The 9726-nt window shown below is 39.6% G+C and overlaps 1 long non-coding RNA gene across 2 annotated transcripts; it reads right to left on the reverse strand.

Annotated features, from left to right (window-relative positions):
- Positions 1-651: 651 nt before the first annotated feature.
- Positions 652-6954, reverse strand: LOC148659299 (uncharacterized). 2 transcript variants are annotated; one of them, XR_015940411.1, is made up of 3 exons: positions 6834-6954; positions 5716-5781; positions 652-5286 (listed from the first exon to the last, which is right to left on the reverse strand). It is a non-coding gene; the product is annotated as an uncharacterized LOC148659299 (long non-coding RNA). The 2 variants fall into 2 exon arrangements; XR_015940412.1 differs by having other exon boundaries at positions 5716-5815.
- Between the last annotated feature and the right edge of the window lie 2772 nt (positions 6955-9726).

Below are 9726 nucleotides of genomic sequence, written 5' to 3' on the forward strand. Positions count from 1 at the left end.
CAGTCACAAATAACACTAGGTTAATTGCTTTGAGGCTGAACTATATTTACTGAGAGGTTTTAAAATGCATTAAATGAGTATCAGAAGTAATAGCATTTGCTATGTTTTTAATGTTTTGATTATATATATTAATATGAAATATTAACAATACTTAAAAAGAAAAGAATCATATCTGTCTAAAATTCCCACTGTAAACTAAAATTACATTGTAAGAATAAACCAAGCGGGTAACATTTTGCTTCCTAATTCCACCACTTCAGATAAAATTTACTATCAGTAGTCAAAACAGTGTGGATTGACAGGCACTGGAAGCCAACAGACATCGTTATAAATGAAAAAGTAAATATTGCAGAAGCAAAACTTTTCTGTGTTGAATGACAGCTTATTTCTATAACAAGAGGTGTTTAAGCAGATGCAGGGAGGCACTTAGGAACAGCTTCAACAAAAGTAGTGTTCCCCTGTTAATGTGAATACATTTTAATTACTAAGAAAAGCAAAAATTCTTATGTGCGGGTGGAGGAGTGTTTTCTACTAAGGGAAAACAAGTACTGAACATTTAAATAATAATAACATTAAACAAAATATTTCATCCACCATCCGCCATACCCTCCCCCCCCAAAAAAAAACAAACTGTAGAAGATTAATGCTGGAGTCCTAGGAATGTGTCAGTATTAACATCCAGAAAACAAATTAGGTAATAAATAATTCAGATGCTAAAAAGAAAAAAATATCAAAGCACACAGATCAGTATCAGATACCCTTAATTGTGTCCTTTGTGCTGGTTCTGTGCCTTTTTTTAAGAACTATCATAATATGCCCAAAGGGGAAAACAAGCTTCATCGTAATTTGCCATCGTTAGGAATTGCAAGCTACCTGCTAAGCTTGTGTGTTTCAGCAGACATCGGACACATCTTACGAGAAGACAGCACACAGATCTGTCAGGCAGGAGGCAAAGGAAAACATCAGTCTCTCCTGGGTAAGAGCTTCACTGGGAGAGCAACTTACTGGAAGTTTTTTCAGACAAACTTTCCAAAGAAATGAAACACTTTGTTACTTTTGTTACTGTTGTTTTACTCTCCCTGGGAGGAGAGAATACATTAATACATTAGTATGTAGTGCATTTCAGAAAGAAAAGTCTCCAGGTGCTGTATACCTTTTATAAATCTCCCCACACCTTGTTTCCTGTAATATGCTAGAATCTGTCGAATTCGACTCCAGGATGCTTGGAGTAGTATCGAAGAAATTGAACATTTTATGTTTATTTTATCTTTCTGCAACATTGAACAACTACCATATTTTATTTTAATTTTGATTAAAAAACAATCATTAGAGAGACAGTAGTGCCTTGTAAAGTAAAATGTCTTTATTTTTGTTATAGAAATGCTATTAACTGTATGGTACATACAGTATAGAAGTATAAACTTGCACATGTTGTGTATAAATAAAAATCTTAGCTAATATGAAAGTAAGTCATGTAGATAATCTTCATTGCCTTGCAATTTATATTGTATTTCTTCCATTTCATCTGATTGTGTCATCTAAATTGTCCTTTCATTTAGTCAATCCTTTGATTTTCATCGGACGTGAGCTGTTATGTTTTGAAATAGGTTTCCACGTTGCACAAGCACAAATAAAAGCACAAAAAGACTAATAGAAAAATTGGGATGCAAATCAAGACAAAGCAGATGAAAGGTAATAACAGCTTCACAAATAGGAGTGATGGTAAGAGAGGAAGTACTGTAAATGGGTGTAACAGAGTTAAATTCCTTAAAGACTTTTGTCACCTCAGAGAAGTCCTTTTTAGAAGCAAATGACATTCTTTTACCATGCCTGGACATATCAAAATAAGTAGCATTGACGCTGGCGTGATTCATTTTCTGACAAACACCCAAACACAAACTGGAACACATACAAATTATTTGTGCCTGTTAGCTTCGCCTTAAGCATCAAGCAGGGTCTGATACAGATGGCCCTAAAAGAGACTGTTATTTATAACTGGAACTATTATGGGAAATGTGAACAATTTTTAATTTTTTTGGTAGAGGTGATTTCTTTTACTTATTTTGCTAAAAAGCTTTATGTATGGATTGTTTTGTCAGAAACAGATCCATGTGCAGTTTAGGCAGCAGTGAGCAGTTCAGGACAGCTGTTCCACATGAGACCCAGCCAGTAGGTCATTGCAGAAGGTGTATAACCGGGAAATTGCAAGAAGACAGTAGAATAGACATTTAAAAAAGCAAAAGGCTCTGATCATTAAAAGGCCACTAAAAGGGAAGTAAGAGGAAAAGCAGATGATATGCACTCCTCCGTTAATACAATCCATTCTGAAAAGAAATGGCCTTGTATGCCTGAAATCACACATTTGCCAGAATGATACTTCAGTCACGCTGTGACTGGAGGAGCAAAATGTTAACTTTTGCCAAGTAACGTTTTTTCGCCCCTTTGGCTGAACTTGTGAAAGACAATAAGCATTTTTTTTCCTTTAAAGAAGATGTTAATTATATGAGAAGCTGTCACCTTCTTTCAATGACATACTTCAGAATGGGTGAAGAAAATGCCTTTGGTAACCCTTCACGATGGCTGACAGCAATTATTGGTACTATGTTGAAAAGTGCCTCTACTTTAATGTCACAACACCTGAAAGAGCCTGCTGGCCCCACTCCACATGAATACAACAGTAACTGCAACTTCTTTTCTATCCATCAAGCTGCTATCAAGTATTCCACAAGAATGATCAAATTCTCATCTTTTGATTACTCCCTAGCTTTCATCAGTATCAGCCTGCTCATTGAAACCTAATATTCCCTTAAGTAATTTTTCTCACACCCTAATTATCTCAAGAGTTTTCCACAAAAAAAAACTCTTAAAGCAGACAATAGTGGATGTTGTCACTCGCTCTAACTTGTCCTTATCATTCTAAGAGGTCTGATAATAGGTTATTGAGCTCTTTGTTTTAAAGTCTCTTTTATATTACAAGTACAGAATAATTATAAGCGCCCTCAAAAATAACTTTTAGAATAAAAATACCTCTCCCCATTCTTATTACAGTGACATAGCAGTTTTTGGACCATCTAAGCCCATTTCCTCTTTATTCCTAAATTATTAATCACATTATAGGTCTATGGAATGACTTGTATCAGTTGAGACATACAAGATAACAATACCAGATGAATGCAATGACAGCTCTGCTGTTGAAAGAGGAGCAAACAGTTCCCACATCTCATCTTCAAGACTTGATATTGTCTACCATCTCTTTAACTACAGTGTCAAAGTCACTCTTGGGTAAAAAGGGAACCGTCTGCCCGACAGAAAATCTGGAGCCATACCTCAGTTCAGGTGTTCTATTTGAATTAAAACTGTAACAAGTGTTAACAGCTAAAGCTTTTCCAGTTCCTTTGGTTTGTCTTCCACACCTGTGAGCATTTATGAAAGAGCTGCACTCCATAATATCAGGACACCTCAGACAGTCCAGGCTACTTAATTTACTCCCATGGACTGGAATATATTAATCAAAGATAGCCTGTACATTGAATGCAAGCCTCTGCACACAACTACAGTAATTTACAGTAATGTAATTGCCATCATTTTCAAGATTTTTTTGCTCTCCTGCGTCATGATTGTTTCTTCCAGGGGCATTGTGTGCAAAACCGAATGGCTGATCCGTCTATATCTCTTTATTTTCCTTATCAGTTTTCTTTTTGTGCTTTTCTGTAGCACACAGCAACATAAACCATCTTCTTATCCAAACTAATCAAGTTCCTTTGCAGGAAACAAGTGGGCTTCAGCAACTACCATCCCTTCCTAGCCACCCAGAGATAACTCACACAAAATGCCGTTTAAGAGAGTGTTTGAAAATCTAAACTGAATTATTCTGGAAAATTTAATAGAGGTTTCATAGAGGCTTTCTTACACACTGTATGTGTTGACTGATGACTGGAAAACAGAAACAGAGAGAAGGGCAAAGAAGGTAGCGCTAGCTTTACACTGTGCTCTAAAAGATGACTTTGCCTTGCTTCTGGCATTAATCACTGGCTATTAAGCTGCCCTACATAGTTTATGTACTTTTACCAATACAGTGAATAATACAGTGTTCAAAGCAATTCATAATGTCTCGATGCCCCACCAAATGTTTTTCAATTGTGGTGCCAAAAAAAGATTGTGAAGCAGAGCAGAAAGTGGGAGAAAGGGAAGAGTCTCATTTAACTGCTCCCATCTTCATCAATGGTAAACTGGCCTCTGCTCTGGAGCAACAGGGTCTTTCAGATGAGTCTATAATCAAAGCTCTGGATTGCAGATTACCATGAGCACAGTGACCCATTCATCTTGTGGCGGGACGGCCAAGGCAAATTAAGGTCCAGTTAGGATGTCTTTGGGAAGCCATGTTAGCCTCGGTTTCAAAGCACTGGAGTGTTTGATCCCATGGCCAATATCTTGTTTCTCTTTGATTAACCTTTCTTTGATGACAACGGTTAATTTTTAAATAGACCAGAAACAGTGGAACAGAAGGGGGATGAAGGGGGAGCAGAGGGGGTGGGAGTGGGGGCTGGAAAGTGAGGAATATAAAAAGCACAAGAAAAAATCAAGAGGGAATAAGAAAATCAGAGAGAGAGGGAGACAGAGAGTTGGAGAACTTAAAGCGCTGACCCTTATCGGCTGTGAAAAGCAGGAGATTAGAAAGTGTTTCATGCTAATTTCCATGGAGATTTCTTTAATTTCTTGAAAATTACTTTCCCCCGCTTTGATTTGTCTGCACGCCTGCCCCCTGGTTGTGTTCTCGGGGTGGTCTTCCTCGTCATGCCACAGCGCTTGCGGGGCTCGGCTCGCCCCTCGCTGGGCCAGGGCGTCTCGAGATTACTGGAGCGGCGCTGACGTCTCTATCAGCCCCGCGCCATGGCGGTGCCCTTTCCTCCTCCTCCACACTGCGGATCCACATCCACGCCTGGAACGCTGGCAGATGATGGCTTCATTGGTTCCACCCGCACTCCTCCCCCCCAGAACACAAAAACACCCACCAGCCCCATCGTCCTCCCCAGCCTCCTCCTCTCTTGCTGCAAAACACATTTCACCTTCCTGTGGTCTTCTGCCGGATTCTGAGCCTCAGCCTGGTTCGTGCTTCGGCGTGCCACATCAAAGGAGAACTGGGGGTCAGCGAGCCACAGGCGTGGAATATCAATGTAGCCGACCGCCTGTCTGTACAGGGAATCAATTCTCCAAAGAAAGCTCCGTTTCATGTTCTCATCGCGGTGTCTAAGGTTCAGAGGGGATTTTTTTGTTTTTGTTTTTGAACTGTGAAAAGGGAAAGAATTAATAACATTTTTAAAAACATGAGAAAATACAAAAAGGAAATAAAACAGTCGCTTTCACAGGATTAAGAGTCCCAGACTGTGATTGTTTTTTCAAATAAGGCAGCTTGTTCAGCTCAAACCATTCAGCTAAACTGCTGTGAGTTGGGCAAATGTGGGTACCTGCCTGAATTTGGTACAATAATTTAGGTTCTGGTGGGACCTTATTTATCTTACTGTAAAAAAAAACAACATATTCATCTCTTTATTAGGCTTAGATGTTTACAAGAAACAGTTAACCTTTGCAACTGTAACTACTGTCAAATGGTAAAAAAAACTGTCTGTTTATACAGAAAGAGGCCAATTTTCACCTAAGAAGCCTTTGTAAGGTTCTTTGCAATCAGATTACCAACCTTCTTGAAGGACCTCTTACCATGAAGCCTCTTCATGCCCTGTTCACTCCTAGTGTACCGGCTCTTACTCCAGAACATGCCTAAGCCTGAGGTAATGGACAGGAAATATTCAGGGCAAATCTGAATGAGAAACATGGAAATCCTATAAATCACACGCAATTCATTTAAAAATCGAATTCCCTTTCAGTATTACACGAACTGCTTGGATTTAACAGAGCAGCTACTGAGAGGAAGAAAAGATTTTTGGTGTCTTTATGGAGAAAGTAGGGGTACGCCACACCAGACCAAATGGGCCAAATTTTTGACAGTAACAATCCGGAACACCTTATGAGCAAAGGACAGTTAAGGCTTCTATTTTTAATGTGTCTATAGACCCTTCAGTTTGACTGGTGCCTCTCTTTTTAAATGATTTTTGCATGTCTGCCAGACAGCTATTTTTCTATGCAAAACATTGTAAAACAAAAATGTAAACAGCCCTTTGTGGCAAATTCTTGTATGAGAACTATTTCTGATATGGAAGGGAATCAGGTGTCTCTTTGTATGTGTCAATGTCACGGTCCATTTTGATCCTTAAACATCTGCGAAATGTGTTTTTTTTTCCCTGTGGAGAGATAGTTTCCAAGGATTTAAGTGATAACATCTCAGGTATTTTCCTGCCTGGTTTGGCGCATGTAACGATTGCTGCAGATCTGAATGTCATGTACTTTTACTGGGTACAAAACCATTTAAGATCAGTATAGGAAGGGCTATAACCTGCTCGAGACCACTGCCTGACCATCATTGACAACTGTTCATTACTTCCTTCACAAAGTAAGATAGAGATAGGTATCACATAGGGGTTGGAGCTGTGGTAGCTCAGATGGCAAGGGCGTCTAGCTCCTGACTAGAAGCTCCCGGGTTCAATCCCAGGTAGGGGCAAGTGATGTATCTTGCTCTAATTCCTTCCAGATGGCTCCCAGGTCCACTCAGCCTGCTTACCCAAAGAGTACTGGGTGTTAATCCTTCTGGCGGTAATAGGCTGGACAGAGTGTGATGCTGACCACATCACCTCCACCTCCAGTGTCGGATGGTCAAGAAAAATGGTGGCCCCATTCCTCCATGGGCCTTTAGGGCCTGAAAAGGTACCTACTTATTTTACCTTATAAGATAGGGGTGTCACTGTGACGCAGTGGTTCACATAGATTTCCTGTGGGTGCTCCAGTTTCCTCTTGTCAGCTATTCATATATTGGTAGATTAATTGGGGTCTGAAAAAACTGGCCCTGGTGTGAATGTGTGTGGGTCTGAGTCTGGCTGTGCCCGGTGATGAACTGGCGTCCCATCCAGGCATGTGACCTGTTGTTAGCTGGCATAGACTCCGGCTCCCCTGCAACCCTGCATTGGATAAAGCGTTTAGAAAATGAATGAAGGGCTACAATAGATATGTCTGTTGTGGTTAATTACCTTCTTCTTAGAAGATCTAAATGCTTTTATTTTTTCATTTCTGCCCCTACTGAAATATGAAAAGGTCAGTTTGTTATTTGTATATGTGCTCGCACATTTGTTGACTTGTGTATGTGGGCTGTAAAATGAATTCAATGAAACATTAACTAGGCCATATTTGCAATTGTAAAAAGTAAGCAGTCATTCAGATTGTTTGGTAAATTTATTTATACTGTATGGCAAGTAATGCGTTTATTACAGCTTTGCTCTTGTTTTCAAGGGAGCTTAACTTATCCAATATGGGTTTAGCATTACAAATGCTAAGCAATCCCACTAATATATGACATGAAACATCTGGCTTTGTCTTCCTGCTATCGTGCTACTTTGAAATACCAGCATTTGTGACACATTGAAAACGTCACTAAAATCAATAATTGCTGTCTTTTTAAGTAGAATGCTATTTTTATGCATTCACTGTTGTCTTCAAAGCTTGGTTTGGGAGCCTTGCTATATGTGCATGTAAACAACACAATGCATCACATGTTCCTACTTGCTTGCAGTCTTTTTCCTGTGAATCTACATTGTAAGACAGTATGACCTGATAATGAAACATTCCACATAAAAGCTTCACTGTATTTATCTATTGAAGTGGTCCTGAATGCCACCCAACATAACCTGATGTTTTTAAACCTTGTTATTAAAACTTTATGTCAGGGCAATTATGATTTCCTTTCATGACAACAAGGAACACAGTTCTGACATGATACTGTTTAAAAGCCACTCAACGTTCACACCCCCTACTAAAGCGCAAGTGACACCAATTGTAGAAACACAGATGGGAAACAAGGCCTGTTCACCCTGCACCTATTGAATGGTCTCGTTGTGTGAAATTTGACCACAGACTGTCTAAATGCAAGCACTAACCTATTTAAAACGAGCCATGAGAAACTGGCCTAAGAAATTGATTAGATCACAGAGCAGAGACCCAGCAAATTAGTTGGCCTCACAGAAGGCTCCAACTTGCTGTTTCCTTGCATAAGGATCAGATAAATATGCCTCTGGAAGACTTCAACATCTCCATTAATGCCAGGTCTGTCGCACGTGTTGGCGTTGAGTGACAGAGGGTTTTGTGGAGTGTGACAGAGGGGTGTGAAGTTAACTCTTCCTGGCTGTTGTGCGCTGCCGGCAGTCACATTTCAGAGCAGCACCTGGGAACGCAGGGCCCTCAAGACACAAGCAGTGAGCGAAAACGGACAAAATGCAGTCTACTGGCACTGCACCCTGCCTAACACAGCTGCCATCATGCCCAATTCAGTCACAAATAAGACTGGAACACGTCCAGAAATACAGACCTTGAACTGAAATGTGAATGCAGAAATACAGAATAACTGTCCCCGCACCGACACCCCAGAAATTATTGAGATTTGTAGGCATTAGCCATGACAAGACAAGGAAGAGGCAGTCATTTTTACATCAAAATTCACTGCTTATACATGAACCAGTTCTCTCCACCCACATACATTTAAAAAGTAATTTTTAGGGTTAGAATAAGAATATGGTTGGGATTCAGGAGTTAGGGTTATGGCCAGAGTGGTTGCCTAGTAGTGTTGGTAAAAACAACCCTGAAGGATGAAGTTAGTGTTTACAATAGCTCTGAAATGTTTCCTTTTCACTGTGGCATTGACACTACAGAAAAAAAAAATGTTTCTAGTCGAGCCCTCAGAGGACATGAATTTCTCTGGACTTTCTTTTTTGGTGTTCATGACTAGGAAGGTATTAACAACATTTTCGACTTACAATTCTTGTTGGTTCTTTAGTCAGGCTCTTTCTTTGTTATGAAAATAGTAGTTTCTGCCATAAAATAGGCTGGGTGGATGTGTATCTGGTTTGAAATGACTTTTTATTGTTCTGTTGGCTGGAGCTTGTGGTTTGATAGCAACAGTCAGTAAGCAGAGCGTGGTATCTACTATGGTACAAGGAGACAGAAAGTGGCCTACATTGAGTTGTACTGTATGGAAGCAGAGCAGTTTAGTTGTGCCAGTGGTTTATGGAGCTTTGCCCAGAAATTAAGTTGAGGATGTAATGACATTAGTAGTACAGTAAAATGTTAAAATTTACATGGACCTAGGTAGCTTAATCGCAAGGGACAAGAAGTTGATTGTTAATATTTTTGTAGACACGAAAGCCATCTTAGCAAAAATATTGCTGACGTCTTTTCACATATGAGACATCTTGTGAGACTGTTAACTAAAGTTTTATTCAGTAGAAAGTTTTACTTATCACTCTACTTATTGAATGTGCACCAGGGGAGACATTTTAAAATTATTTTGTACAAGTTCAACTCACTATTGCCAAGAGATACCACTTCAACAGCAGGCATCTCCCCATGCAGTAGTTGAACTCATTGCTCAGTATGGAAATCTCCTTCTGCAGTAACACACTGTGATGTTTTTTTCAACTGTCACATCAATGCTTGGTAACAAGACACAATAATGGTGCCCACATGTGGAAAGTGAATGGAGAACATCTCAACCTTTCTCAACAGTTCTCCAAAAATTAATCTTAAAAGTGCAGAGAAATCTGTTGGCTGACTGGAAACAGACATTTTGTG

Source organism: Lepisosteus platostomus, chromosome 7, assembly GCF_059453375.1.
Source record: "Lepisosteus platostomus isolate fLepPlt1 chromosome 7, fLepPlt1.hap1, whole genome shotgun sequence".
Lineage (NCBI taxonomy): Eukaryota > Metazoa > Chordata > Actinopteri > Semionotiformes > Lepisosteidae > Lepisosteus > Lepisosteus platostomus.